The following is a 14416-nucleotide window of genomic DNA, read 5'->3' on the forward strand; positions in this document are numbered from 1 at the left end:
ACTGCAAATAATTTATTGGCAAAATTTGCATGTATGTACATGCATGCTCATATGGGTGCCTGTGTATGTGTATAATTGGAAAGTTTCTCTTTTTGTGACGAAGTCTCACTCTGTCACCCAGGCTGGAGTGCAGTGGTGCGATCTCAGCTCACTGCAACCTCCCACTCCCCGGTTCAAGTGGTTCTCGTGCCCCAGCCTCCCCAGTAGCTGGGATTACAGGTGCACACCACTGCCTGGCTCTGTTTTGTATTTTTATTAGAGATGGGGTTTCGCCGTGTTGGCCAGGATGGTCTTGAACTCCTGACCTCAAGTGATCTGCCAGCCTTGGCCTCCCAAATTGCTGGGATTACAGGTGTGAGCCACCATGCCCAGCATGTAAAGTTTCTTTCTTTCTTTCTTTTTTTAAACTTTTATTTTAGGTTCAGACATACATGTGCAGGTTTGTTATACAGGTAAACTCACGTCATAAGGGTTTGTTGTACAGATTATTTTGTGATGCAGATACTAAGCCTTGTACCCAATAGTTATTTTTCTCTGCTCCTCTCCCTCCTCCCACTCTCCACCCTCAAGTAGACCCCAGTGTCTGTAGTTCTTCTCTTTGTGTACATGTGTTCTCATCATGTAGTTTCCACTTACAAGAAGAATAGATTTTTAAAAGATCTTTTCTGTTTTCTTGATCATTTAAGTAAAATGGGCTTACTCTAAAAATGAAGACATCATGGAACCAAATTCCTGTCACCTAACCACCTGCCCTGCTCCCCTGTCAGACGACCACTGCTGGCGGTCTTTAAACATACAACCCAAACTCCCAGGACAAGACAGTGTTTTATAGAAGGCAGGGGAGGTGACTCTAAAAGAGGGGGTCAGTGATAAGGCTGATGCAGGAGGGTCAGGGCCACCATGCTGCTGTTGGGGAAGACAGACGGTGGAAGTCAGGGTAGGGGTAGGAGTTGGGGGGATGCAGATCTGGTGTCTGGGTGTGGAGTTATTCTGGCTTTGCAGGGAGGGGGAGTGGGCCCTGACAGTTGCAGGGGTCAGTAACTTATTGTGTAATGGATTCCTTTGGGAGTCTGGTGAAGCTTGTGGACTGCTTCTCATAATAAGGTCTAAAATGAAATACATGGGATTACAAAAGGTAAACACTTTATATTTATTTAGTTACTTTTTTGAGACAGAGTCTTGCTCTGCCACCCAGGCTGGAGTGTAGTGGTGCTATCTCTGCTCACTGCAACCTCCACCTCTCCAGTTCAAGTGATTCTTTTGCCTCAGCCTCCCAAGTTGCTGGGATTACAGGCATGTGCCACAATGCCCGGCTAATTTTTGTATTTTTAGTAGAGGCGGGGTTTTGCCATCTTGGCCAGGCTGGTCTTGGACTCTGGGGCTCAAGTGATCTGCCTGCCTGGGCCTCCCAAAGTGTTGGGATTATAGGCATCAGCCACCAGGCCTGGCCAAAAGTCTTCTATCCACAGACTCCTTAAGCATTAAGAACTCCTGCAAAGACACTCTGGCTTTAGGATTAGGCACTTCTATAAAGTTTCCATCCTTAGAAGTTGCCCACTGCCCTCCAAATCCTCTACACCTCGTCTGTATTGAAATCTGAAGATGCACCCTGAATGCAGAATGGGTCCAAATCTCTAGCTTCAGACTATGATTTTAGACAAATACCTACCTTTGGGTGATTTAGATGCCCTAAATTGTAGAGAAGTGTAAAACATCAACATCACCACCCCCATTTACTTATTTCAGAAGGATGTGGGCAGAGTGGAAAGTGCTTCAGAGACTGTATGTGCTGATCAAGTCCTCATCACCTTCCCAAAAAATCCTACTGAGACCCAAAAGCGGGTAATCCTGGGTGATTGGCTCATTGTAGGAGGTCCTTGGTGTGTCGCACATGCTTGCAAGATGGCTGGTGTATGTCCTCATGGGACTGGATCCGTTCCCCCCGTGTCTGCACCTTCACACACATATAGTTTAGCTTTGGAGGCAGGAAGGGGCACTGCAACTGTGATTCGGCATTGAAACTAGTGGATATATTTGGGGTTTAGGTTTGCAAATGAAGTTCAAAAAATTGGCAGTGACTCTTCTTGGACCAGGTGGAGAGCAGGAAGAAGGCTGGCAGCAGGTGTGACTCGGGTAGATTGGAGAGGCACACTGGGGCACAGTCATTTGACAAGCGAGTTTATGAAATTTTCCTTATTCCCCATTCACTCGGAAACTGGCTGAGTCTGCCTAAGAAGTCTATCAATACAGTATAGAAGGGGGATTATACCAAATAATTCCATTTACTGTTCAATTATATTTTTATATATATTTCTTGGGCCACATGAGCATGTCAGTAAGAAAAAGGCCCATCTACCCCTTGCCCATAACTAGATGTGAAATTATCATACCAACTACATCCATTGTTGGAAGTACTATTTTGGGTTGGCCCTATGTAATGTGAAATGAAGAGAAAAAGTGTGTAGCAGAATCCTGATATGGAAATCCAGACTTAAAAACATTCTCTGATGGTTTGGCATCCTCAGGATAAATTGGTCATAGTTTTCAACAACTCAGATCAAAGCCAAATGCTGTTTGCGTTCAGACAGTGATTCAGGGACCACGTCTTATTTGGTTTCTTTGAAAATATAGCACAGACATCTTTTCATACCTTTGAGAGAAATCTTTTGGCCGCCAAATTTGTGCATTGTAAATTTTATTGTACTCTAATACAAAGTTCTACATCTTGTCTCAAGTATCTCTTTCGGAGTTATCCCAGCGCTTCTAAGCTGAGTTGCTTGTTGCAATGATGATCTCCTGATGTCATGCGAAGAAAAAAAAAATAGGCCAACTGGTAAAGATAAAAAATAAATGAGAGTAAATAAAACACATATGGAACTTCTACTTTCAGAGTTAAAATGTATATGAGTGTGTATGCAAATCAGTCATCAAAATAGAAATGTAGACTGGGCCTGCCTTAGGCACAATGATAAAGTAGTAAGTTTGCCTTTTGTGGCCTTTTATTCCTCTGACCTGGGTATTTTTTCAGAACTTCCACCTCTCTTCTTTTTTCAGCTTACTTTATGACTTTCTGTAACCTCAGTTAGATATCAGAATTGTCCAATTTGAGAACCACTCAGGACTCTTCCTTATGCCACACATCTCCTGTTACTTATACTGTGCTCCCCCCCGCGCTAACCACTGCCTAAGACCTTTGTTCATAAGTGGAAATTGTTTAAATGACTTTTTTTTTTTTTAAAAAAAAGTATTAACTCACAGCCAAGTCTTAATTTTAATGAACAGCTTATATATATTTTGGAATTATTTCTTGCTTCTTCTTTGTTCACTTAACAGACTATGAGTGCCTATGATGCAGACAGCAATGGCTTTGGTGTGGTGGGAATGACAGAAGAGGGCAGTTGTAAACCGGGCACCGGCATGTACACAAAAGGTTAAACAGCTTGACAAGATAGAGTAACAATTCAGAGATGATGCAGGCTGATTTTGCTTTATCTAAAAAAATGCTTTTATCATACATTATGTGTGGCAGCCACTGTTCTAAGCACTTAACAAATATTAACTCAGTCTCCAAAACAATGCTGTAAGGCAAATACCTGACTGTATTCATTCTCCTTTTGCAGATAGAGAGACAGGCACAAAGAGCTTAAGTGACTGCCCTAAAGTTGCTCAGCTATTGAATGTGGAGTCAGGACTAAATCCCAGCAGTTTGGCTCTGGGGTCTGGGTTCTAAAATTGTATCAATTCAGTCTCTCCAGCTGCCAAGTGTGAGACCTAGATGAGGGCTCTGAGTTTGACTGTAGGAGCCATCCCAGGTGAGACAAAGAGATCAAAAAGGGCTTTATGACAATGGTTCTTCACCCTGGCTGCCCATTTGTCTCCTAGGAAGCTAATAAAAAGTCCTGATGCCTAGATCCTATCCAGGCTGATTAAGTCAGAATCTCTGGGTGGGGGGGGGTGGGGCCTGGCAAGTTTCTCCGGGTATTCTAAAGAGTACCCAGCACTGACAGCCACTGCAAGGAAGAGGCACTAGGACTGGATACTCACGGCTGGGGGAGATTTCAGGGAGGAGGGAGGAGAGGGTGTTCAGGTGGGAGATGGGTGGGGGCAGAACAAGGTCCCTTCTGTTTATTCTCCCTTCTCCTCTTCGTTGCCACCCTAACTTCTGTGTCCTCCTCCAGCGCCCTTCCTTCTTTCTCCTCTTCTTTGACCATGTCTTCCCCCTTCATTCCTTCCCTCTCTGTGTTGTCTCACCTTCTCTCCACTGGTAATCCCTTTATCCTCCTCCTTCCTGCATCCCCCTGCTGCTCTCCTCTTATATTCTCTTTCTCCTGCCTTTCCTGTTCCTTGCAGTTCATGGGCTGTGGGTCCTTTCGCTTGACAGTGCCTGTGCTTGCAGCAGAAAGTGGGTGGTGGCAGGGTTAAGGCTCTCAGGTGGGTCGTGATACCAAGCCACAATGCTCCTGAAGAAGCTAAGGGAAGGATGGAATATACATGGTCGGGCCCCAGATAGTATCAATAGCATTAAATACTATAAGGACAGTGTTCTGTGGGAGCTGAGAGCCAGCAGTGTTTGGGTCTGAGGGAGAAGGGAGAGAGGAAAGTTGAGAAAGTGCATTGCTGCTGTCACAAATTACCCTAAATAGCATCCTAAACAACCTGCAATTGTATCTTACAGTTTTGTAGTACAGAAGTCTAACACAAGTTTCCTTGGGTTAAGATCAAGGTGTGGCAGGGCTGCATGCCTTTCTGGAGGCTCTAGGAAGGAATTATTCCATTACCTTTTCCAGTTTCTAGAGCTGCCCACATTCCTTGGTTAATAGCTCCTTCCTACACCTAGTCTCTCTATGGTTCTGCTTCCCTGACTACCACATCCCTAATCCAGGGCTCACTTGCATAGTCCAGGATAGTCTCCCTACTTCAAAGGCAACTAATTAGCAAGCTTAATTCCGTCTGCAGCCTTAAGTCCCTTTTGCCATGTAATCTAACATATTCATAGGTTCCAGGAGTTAGGATGTGGATTTTTTGTCGTTGTTGTTGGGGCACAGGAGGGGACATTATTCTTCCTATCAGAGAAAGCTTCAGAGTAAGAGTAGGTGGATAGTAAAGGTCATTCTGTGTAGATAAAACAGCAGGCTCGGGGGCTCTGGAAAGTTTGCAAAGCAGGCTTTGAGGAACTCTAAGAAGTTCAGTATCACAGTAGTGTCATATACGCAGGTCATTACATATATAATTTATACAATATATCTTGTTCTTAATTTTTACATAAATTATGTTTATCACATATCTCATCAACATGTATTATAATAAGCATACTTTATGGAGGCAGTAGAGTATTACAGCTAAGAGTGTGTGCCCTAGAGCCAAGTGAGGCTGGGTCCTACTCTCACCTCTACCACTTATTAGCCCCTATACTGCGAGAATTAAATGAGATCAAGAGTCTTAAGTACTTTGCTCAGCCTGGCACATAATAAGCCCCTAATAAATCTGAGTTGTTATCATTGCCATAACTAAACTGTGTCTTAAACTGATCACTCATAACTTGCCACCTTCACTTTCTCCTTAATGTCCACTTCTTGCTGGAAGGAAAAAGAAAGCTGTGACAGGGAGAACATTTCTGACTTATGCAATCTGCTGAGATAACATCATTATTATCAAGTTCCCATTGTCTAACTGCTGGGGCCTAAATTCAGTCTAGAATCTAAGGACTCTCTGCCCCTGTTGCTTATATCAGCAGGGGTATCTATAGCTAGAGTTTCAAATGGCATTTAGTTATGAAACAGAAGACAGAAAAGCATGGGGGTGGGGAGGATGTTCAAGGATGAGCTGAAACTTTCCAAGGTAGGAGTAATAACAGCAGCAACAGCAAAAAGGCATGAGACTCAGAGATGGCTGGGCAGACATGTCTCTATGATTCCTTCTCTATTTCTGAATGCCATTCCAGGAAAATCTTGGTGTCTCCATTTTATCTAGGAATGAGAAAAATCCAATTTCAGTGGGAATTTGGAAATGAATGTATTTCCTATTAGGTGCTGAATTCTGGGGCAATATTTGTTAACCAGTAACTGAGAACATGTAGAAATGGCCTGGCTGTTCGAGGCAGTTGTCTGACAACCAAATGGATAAACTACTCTATCTGACCCTCACAGGGTTGACTAGCTGGTCTGAAAGGGGGCATTGTGTAACTACTGGGGAAATGGAATTTCTCTTGCATAATATCAAACTGACCAAATGGTAGGAGGGTCCTGAAGAGAGTATAAGCCATAACTTTACTTGAAAAACCCACAACCTGGGCAACATAGTGAGACCCCCCTGCCTCTACAAAAATAAACGAAATGAGGGCATGCACCTGTAGTCCCAGCTCCTTAGGAGGCTGAGGCAAGAGGATCACTTGAGCCCAGGAGGTTGAGGTTGTAGTGAGCTATGATCACACTACTGCATTACAGCTTGGGTGACAAAGCAAGACCCTATTTAGAAACAAAAACAAAAAACAACAAAAGAAAGACTAAAATGATGTCATAAAAGCTAAGTATAATATTTATTAGGTGGTGAGCCCCTTGAAGTTTGTCTTGCTTATCTTTGTATTCATGATGGTGCCTTAATACCTTAGGTACTTCTATAAGTTGCTATAATTATTTGTTTAGAAATTAAAAGGGATTTAGTAACTCATACAAATGAAAAAATTAAGAGGTCAGGTAGAAATTAGGTGTGGTTCCATCAGGGCTATTCTCTGTAATCTTCTCCACCCTTCCCTTCACCAAGTGTGAGCCTTCTGTGTAGGCTGAGAGGAAATCAGTTTCACTTTTTTTTTTTTTTCTCTCCACAACACATAGAGGAGAAAAGGCTACCTCTCCAGAGGCTCTCTAGAAAGAGAAGTTACCTTCTTCAGAAGCTATCAAATAACTTTCCTGCTCACATCTCATTTAGCCCAAACTGGGTTACATGCCCATTTTTTAACCAATCCCTATAGCCAGGAGAATGTCTTGCATGGATTGACTTACGCCCAGATTTATGAGCCATTCACTTTGACTAAGGGAGTGAGATTCCTCTCTGAATCACCAAGCCCATCAGTGGAGCTGGGGCTGGGATCAATTTCCCTTGAAGATCTTGGGCTGGGCTCCTTATATAGGGGATGCCCCTGGTTTTACATGTGTGCTGGCCAGTGTCACAATTCCCATTCAACCTTTGCAATAACTCATGTAGTGGAATTGAAGTTCCCTGTGGTTTAGGAACCAGCTCAAGGTCTCTCGGTTAGTGGTGAAGTTGGGATTCCAGGATTTCTGATTCCAAAGTCCACTCTTCTTCCAACATACCACCTGCCTGAGTGAATAAACAAATAATTGTCTTGTGGAAGCAGGGTTTCCCGCCCTGAAAAGGTAATAGAGCAATGGCTAATAGGTAGAAGTTTGGCTAGTCCCACATGAGTTGGTTGACAGTGGGGAGATATTCCACCTCTCTCTGCATCTGTTTTCTCATCTGTAAAATGGAAGTTGTGCTAGATCTTACCTGATTCGGATGTTGTGAGAATGAAGTGAAAAAAATGTAGATCATGAACTTAGAGCAGTGCCCCCAGCCTGAAGGAAGTCAACACTCTTACCCGGGGCAGGTCTGCTTTGGAGGCAACTGGTCATTTGTTCCATGGACAATAAAATTACACTCTTCTCTGCTGTATAGAGTTAAGAAAAGAAATGTGTATACATGTGAAAATCTCCCGCGTGCTTTTAACATTGTGAGAAGTTAGGATTTGTGGAAAATCTCTGAGTTTCTTCGACCCCCTTTGCAGGTATATTTAAGACTCGAGGTGAGTTGGGGAGGAGTCTGAAAAGCCACTGAATTGCTTTTGTTCCAGAGCTTAATTCTGCCCCAAACTAACTAGTTGCTCTCAGTTATCCTGATGTACCAGTGCTGTGCTGCCTTCTTCATTTCCACTAGTTTTTAAATAATTCACCTTCTTCTCTGCACCCTAATTCCCTATTTTCCATTTCTTTTCTTCCCTTTTCTCCCCATTATTTATTTTTATTTTGAGGCTAGAATTCAGGGTATGATGCAAATGACCTGGTTTAGTAGTGGGTGTCAGACAGGAAAGGGTCACTGGAGCAGGGCACAGACGGGCTCTCCTCCTTACTCTAAGCATTGCACAAAGTCTTTGAATTTTCTTTAAAGAAATTGAATTTTCTTCAAGAAATAGGAGGTAATATTTAAATCTTCAGTTTATAATAAAAAGCCTAGGGGTACAGAAAGCTACTTCATATCACAATGTAAGAAATCATTCCTACCTCTTTCACACTCCCTACACACTAATTATGCTCATCTGACATTGATAACAAGATGCCTTGTACTTTGTATACTTGCAGTGTGCTTTGCACACATTCAAAGAGCATCTGTTAGCCTCTTTTGGAACACTGAAATGATTATACACATACGTAATAATTAGTTGTGTTATTTATCATCTCTGAAGGTAAAGAAACCATTCTTTCATTCTCTCATTAATTAATCCATTTATTAGATTAGCATTAGTTACTTACTAGTGCCCAGTACTATTTCGAGGCCATGAAAGGCATATGAAGAAAAGTAAGTTATGGTCATTAAGAGGCACTTATAGAAGGCAGTTATAGATAAGATAGCATTGGGATTAGGTAATTAATTTTACAACATCACATATAGTTGGCCAGCATAGATGTTAATTTGTGAAAGAATAACTGGCTGCCTGTGGAATATTGTATATATCTATGAATTTATGTTTGTTATGGTAAGCTCTTTGTAGATATACCTAAGTAATATGTCAAGGAATACCTCATCAACCTTTCTCTGAATTTTAGATACATCTCAGCTTGGTTTGTATAAAAAAGGAAGAAACATTTCACCAATTAGACAAGATTGAGAGATATTGTATGGAGTAAAATATTTACAGCTTTGACTTAGGAAAAGAGGTATGATGTTGTGAATGTGATAGGTGTAAATGACAATTTTTTAATAAAAATTATATCACTGATGTGTATGTGAGCCAAAGAGTCTGGGCTGAACATACTTGTGACAAATTAGTAGAAAAGTCAGCTTAAGTTTTCTTAGTATATCACACACTGATAACATAATGTGAAATTTGCTGCATTCCACTATTTGTACTACTCACACAGGAAAGGAAAATGGAAACTTTCCATTTTACACATTTAGTTCCCCCTCTTAAAGTTGGCAAACACTAACTTTTTCCGCTGCATTTCTACGTAACTGGACTCTTGCCAGCTCGTGTGTGTGTGTGTGTGTGTGTGTGTGTATGTGCGTCTGTGTTTTAATAACTAGGCATACTATCACTGGTGCTATTAGCTCAATTTCTCTGCATTTTGGGGTTCAAACTTGTTTCTTTTCATGGACACTTTATGGGAGTAGGAATCTGATCATAGTTCTTTGCAAGTTTGTAAGTAGTTTACAGTCAGAGCACTCAAAGTGACTCAAATAACAGTTCTGAAGTTTTGCTGTTAGGACGTTCCTTCGGGAGTGTTTCATTGCTGTGAGACTGTAGATGTTTCTATTTTGTATTCGAGCTTTGAGTGAGCTGCTTGCTATGCAGGACTTATGCCTTCTGTGCCCCTTCTGATGCTGATTCTTCTACTTGAAATGGTCTCCTCTGCTTATCAGTTCTCTACTCATTCTTTGAAGTCCAGCTCAAGCAGCCAAGCTACTCCATGTCACATTGCAGGAAATTATTCGTGCCTCCTCCACATTCCCTACAAACTTCACTGTGCTCATCCAACATTGATCAGAAGATGCTTTGCACTTTATACACCTGCAATATGTTTTATACACATTCAAAGAGCATGCACAATTATTTTGTAGTACAGTAATGTTGATTGAACTTGGGGCTTCTAAACTGGCATATCTGGCTCTGTCTCTGACTCTCTTTAACTGTTTACTGAGCTTCAACTTCTTGGCTTCTAAATAGGAGATTATTCATATCCACCTCATACAATTGTTTTGAGGATTAGACAAGGTAATATATGGAAAGGGTCCCCATTTCTTGAGGGTTTGCTATAACTGAGACACTGGGCAAAAAGTTTTCCATAATATCCTCACATGTAGAATGCATACACGTGTTAATTCCTTTAGTCCCAATACTTGGACAGAGTATGTACTCATTGAATATTTCTCAAATGAATGAGAACTGGACTGGAGCTGGCAGCAGGGGCCTGTCTGCTGAGTCAGCTGCTCTGAGTCAGCGGTTGAGGCACATACAACACGGGTCTCTAGAGAGGGAAGATACAGACTGGGCTGCAGTTCCCAGCTATCTGGCTGAAGGGCTGCCAGAGTATGATTCCTGAGCACGATGGAGAGCTCATGGGTAGGGGAGAGTATCATTTCCGAACTACATTATTTCCTTTCTCACTGTCTCTCATTACCACCCTCCCTCACCCCTGCTGACCAATTCAGCCCAGAAGAGGTACAGATCTCATTCTGAGTCACTCCAGGGTTGTATTGGTACAACAACAACTGCATTTTTACTATAACTCATGGAATATAAGAACATTGCAGATCTACATTCTTGGCCAGAAAAAAAAAAAAAAAAAGAAAAAAATTCAACCAAAGCACTATACCTCTTTAGTGGTAAATATTTTAGGAATGTTAGATGTTCATGAAAATCACACCTAAATAAAATGACATTCCCACTCTTGGGCTCTTATAAATGAAGAGATTTTGGGGATCTCCAGGTCGATGACTCATAAGTTTCCCAGTGTTTTTTTCCATGAGCCGTTGATTAAAGTTGGGTGTAGCACTATATATTTTTTCTTTTCCAGCTAAGCTGTTCCCATCATTTGGGAAGTTTCAGAAGCTCTGCAAGCCCCTAGGATACCAGTCTATGCATCAAAACCATTGTATTTGAAATGATATTTAAGGGACGTTGGAAAGGTTTTTTGCAGCCTCCACCCAGGCTTGTCTTGTTCCTGGGGAGCAGTTGTTGTACAGCACAAGAATCTGATGAACAGAAGTTCCCATGATGCATTGAAGGGTTAGTGTTCCCATCTTGCTCTGTTCCTGAAGGCTGGAGTTAATGAAGAAGAGTTTTTATGTGAATGTCAGGCATGTTGCAATAACTAGCCACAATGGAATAGTCATGGCAATTTCCACCACTTGGTTTCTTTGTTTTTGTGATGTTGCTGCATGCTTCATTTTATGAGTATTTTCTTTTCTTATGTGTGGTTGAGCCCATCTATTGCCAATCTTGGGCCTGGATACTTGCATTTAAAAGAGATGAACAGAGAGAAACTGGAAAATTGACAGAATGACATATCCTAAACTCTTGTTATTTTTCTTCCCCTACTTCTGCTGACAAATATTCTGGTGATTAATATTCTGATGAGTTTGTGTCCGGAGGAGAAGGAAAAGAAAAGAAAAAGTACTGTGGAAACCAGGCTTCTTTTGCTTGTGTTAATATCATGGATACAGACCAAACCTAGTAATATTCCTACTGAAATTAGATAAATGAAAACTGCCAACAGTCTTTTAGTTTTGGCTCTCTGGGGTAAGTCATTTGTGTCCTTGAGGACTTCTATCTTGATCAAAGCATCTACTACCTGATTGCTAATTTATATTGGAGTAGGAACATTAGAATAGAATATAAGGACTTGTGAAATTCTAAAAGTGTCTGGTGGCATCCTCACTCATTTAATTCATGAGGGTGAATAATACTCTCAACTGCAGAAAGGCCTACGTGGAGGATATTGTGTGCATTACATACCTAGATTCCCAAGATGGAAGTCCTTGCATCTGTGGCAATACATGTGATGAACTACTAAAAGCAGACTTTCTTGTAACAACCTTTTGAGGGCTCTGATCAACACAAGCAGAAGGGATGGTGGGTCAGAGCTTAGGTAGGGTATGAGGCTGAGGATGTTGAATTCATAAAGTGCCACTTTAGAGATGTAACATATGCAGGGAATATACCTCCATTCCTAACTGCCTGTGTTAGAAATTTTATAGCCTTCCAACACTTCCATCACCTTCCTCTCTTCCCTGCCTATACTTGGAAAAGATGCCAGACGCTTTCTTAGTGCTTCACCTATCCAGTTTCGAAGTTGTCATGTGCATCCGATTCCAAATTTCAAAGCAACCCTTTTGCCATTTTTCACTGTGTTGTTCTCTCTGTGTTACTACCGGATTTTTTTGTTGTTGTTGTTTGTTCATTTATTTTTTTATGACCTGACATCAAATCCTGTCTAAACACTAACACCTTTTTCATGTTAAAATAAAAGTCAGTTTAACAAATAAGGCCAGGAAGAAGTCGAAGTGTCTCCCTGCTGTTACCCTGTTCTGGAATTCTGGAATTCCTCGACTTCTGGACTTCTGGAGTACTGGGAGTGTGAGTGTGAATGTGTGTGTGTGTGTGTGTACGCGTCAAGAGGGAGACACAAGCTCAGCCTTCGAATTGGTCAGCCTAGTGACCAGCGAGCCCGCCCCCACTCTTCCCCCTCCCCCTCGAGCGCTCACACTCAGGAAGCAGCTGGCTGCAGGCCGGCCCTCGCGGCCGCACACACATCCACACTCCTCGCCAGGCCGCCTTCCTCCCTCCCTCTTCCCCCTTCCCCTCTCCCTGCAGCCGCGTCCACACTGCGCCGCCCGGGCAGCCCAGAGCGCGGCGCGCACGGGCACCGGCGCCGAGTGCCGCGGCCACTGCCCCTCCCAGGACCCCTTGTAAGCCGTCCGAGGCCGTCCAGGGTCGCACCGGCGACGGAAGCCGCCTGCAGCAATTAGCCAGCATCCCGGGGTGGGCCCCCAGAAGCACTCCCCGGCCCAGGACAAGGATGAACAGGACAGGCGAGGCACAAAGTCGCAACTCAACTTTTTAGAAACATTATTTGCGTGTGTATGTGTGTAGCAGGGGAGAATGAGCTGATGCAGAGGGTCCAGCCGCCCCGCCTCTGCCTCCTCCTCCCCCTGCCGCCGCTGCCCTCGCAGACGCGCGCGCACACACGGCACTTGGGCCGGGTTTCCGCGCTCCGTCCCCCGGCTTGGATGGGGGTTTTCATTTCCGAAGGAGGCAGAGCCCGCGGAGCGCGCTGAAGGGCTGGAGCCCCAAGTTACTCCTCGTCAGTGCTGGCCGCCCGCTGTCACTCGCGCTGGCTGGCCGGCGGAAGGGACCCGCACACCGGGCTTTGTTGTGGAAATCCCGGTTACCTGGTAAGTGGATGCCATAGGAACTTTGCTCGCAGGCGAGAGACGGGGAGAAACCGGGCGCTTGAGAGTGTGGGGGAGTTAAAGCTCAGAGACGCAAACTAGGGATTAGAAATAGTTTTCCACGCTGAGCCGGTGGCGTTGGCGCGGGTTTAAGGATACGCGCACCCCAATCCCCAGAGTCATAGGTCACTGAGAGACCTGCGCTTTCTGAGATAGCAACAATTAGGGTTCAAACAGTGTTCCTGTCAGTGGCCTAAGAGCGCCCAATGTAGAAGACAGAAAGATCAACAGGGTTTTAAAGTTTCGCTAATTAGGAACAGTTTTTGTTTTTTCATTTTAAGTAGAGGGGGCAGAGGGGTACACAATCAGGGCAAGTTGCAGGACGCACGGGCGTGGGGCGCGCCACTCCAGAGCCCCCACTGAAGGGAAACTTTGGCGAAGTGGGAATTGATGGGGTGACGTGAGGTCTCTCGCGCACACACGAGGCAGTAGTTGTATTTTCAAGTTCCACGTGTTTGTGGAGCTTCACGAAGACTGTTGTCCACGCCTGTGTCTCATCCAAGCCGGTGTCCCCATGATTGCAAGAGGTGGTCCGGTTGAGGGTACCTACACTCCTCGCCGGTACCGGCCCGGCGACCCGCAGCCGCCGGGTCTATAACTATAACCTCCCACGCCGCCAGTGCGCAGACACAGCCAGACACGAATCCTCCCCGCCGGGTTCGTCACCTCGCGTTTACATTTTATGGGGCCCGACAAAATGTCAGCACTGTTTGGAAAATGTCTCAGTCTCGGAGACTTTGTCCTGCGCACGGCTCCAGTCCCTATAAATGACCCTGTGTGTATTTTGAAGTCGGCCCGGGTCGCTCTCTGGAAAGCGTGAGTGAGCTGCGGTCTCTCTCCTAGACACACACCTTGCCCCGAGCGACAGTTCCAAGTTACTCACTGGAGCTGACAAGTCACCTCGGGGATAAGGAAGTCACCCAAGTGTCTGGAAATCTTGGCCCTGGCTGATTTGTCATCCTATGGATGATTCAATTAGGTACCTGACGGGAGAAACTTTGGGGAAGGGTTTCTGGCTCCGCGTTCGCGCCCTCCGACTTGTTGGAGGTGTTTGGGAGGCGAGAAGCGAAGGGAAACCATAGGCTTAAGACACTGGCTTGGAGGGGGCCGGTGGCCAGCGTGCGGGGCTGCGAGCCCGGCCATGGCTACTCCGGGCTACAGGCTCCGGCCGGGGCGGGCAGAGCGCGCGGGTCCC

At 44.3% G+C, this 14416-nt stretch overlaps 1 protein-coding gene and 1 long non-coding RNA gene across 2 annotated transcripts in view; one reads left to right on the forward strand and one right to left on the reverse strand.

Moving 5' to 3' along the window:
* Positions 1–5227: 5227 nt before the first annotated feature.
* LOC111543315 lies at positions 5228–13195 on the reverse strand. The gene is made up of 2 exons (XR_002731815.1): positions 13162–13195; positions 5228–7365 (listed from the first exon to the last, which is right to left on the reverse strand). It is a non-coding gene; the product is annotated as an uncharacterized LOC111543315 (long non-coding RNA).
* Positions 12516–14416, forward strand: part of GLIS3 (GLIS family zinc finger 3) — a 481604-nt gene continuing 479703 nt past the window's right edge. The window contains exon 1 of the mRNA XM_023213188.3: positions 12516–13164. The gene's annotated coding sequence lies outside the window, so the exon portion shown is untranslated. The remainder of the gene's footprint in view (positions 13165–14416) is intronic.

Source organism: Piliocolobus tephrosceles, chromosome 14, assembly GCF_002776525.5.
Source record: "Piliocolobus tephrosceles isolate RC106 chromosome 14, ASM277652v3, whole genome shotgun sequence".
NCBI classification, from domain to species: domain Eukaryota; kingdom Metazoa; phylum Chordata; class Mammalia; order Primates; family Cercopithecidae; genus Piliocolobus; species Piliocolobus tephrosceles.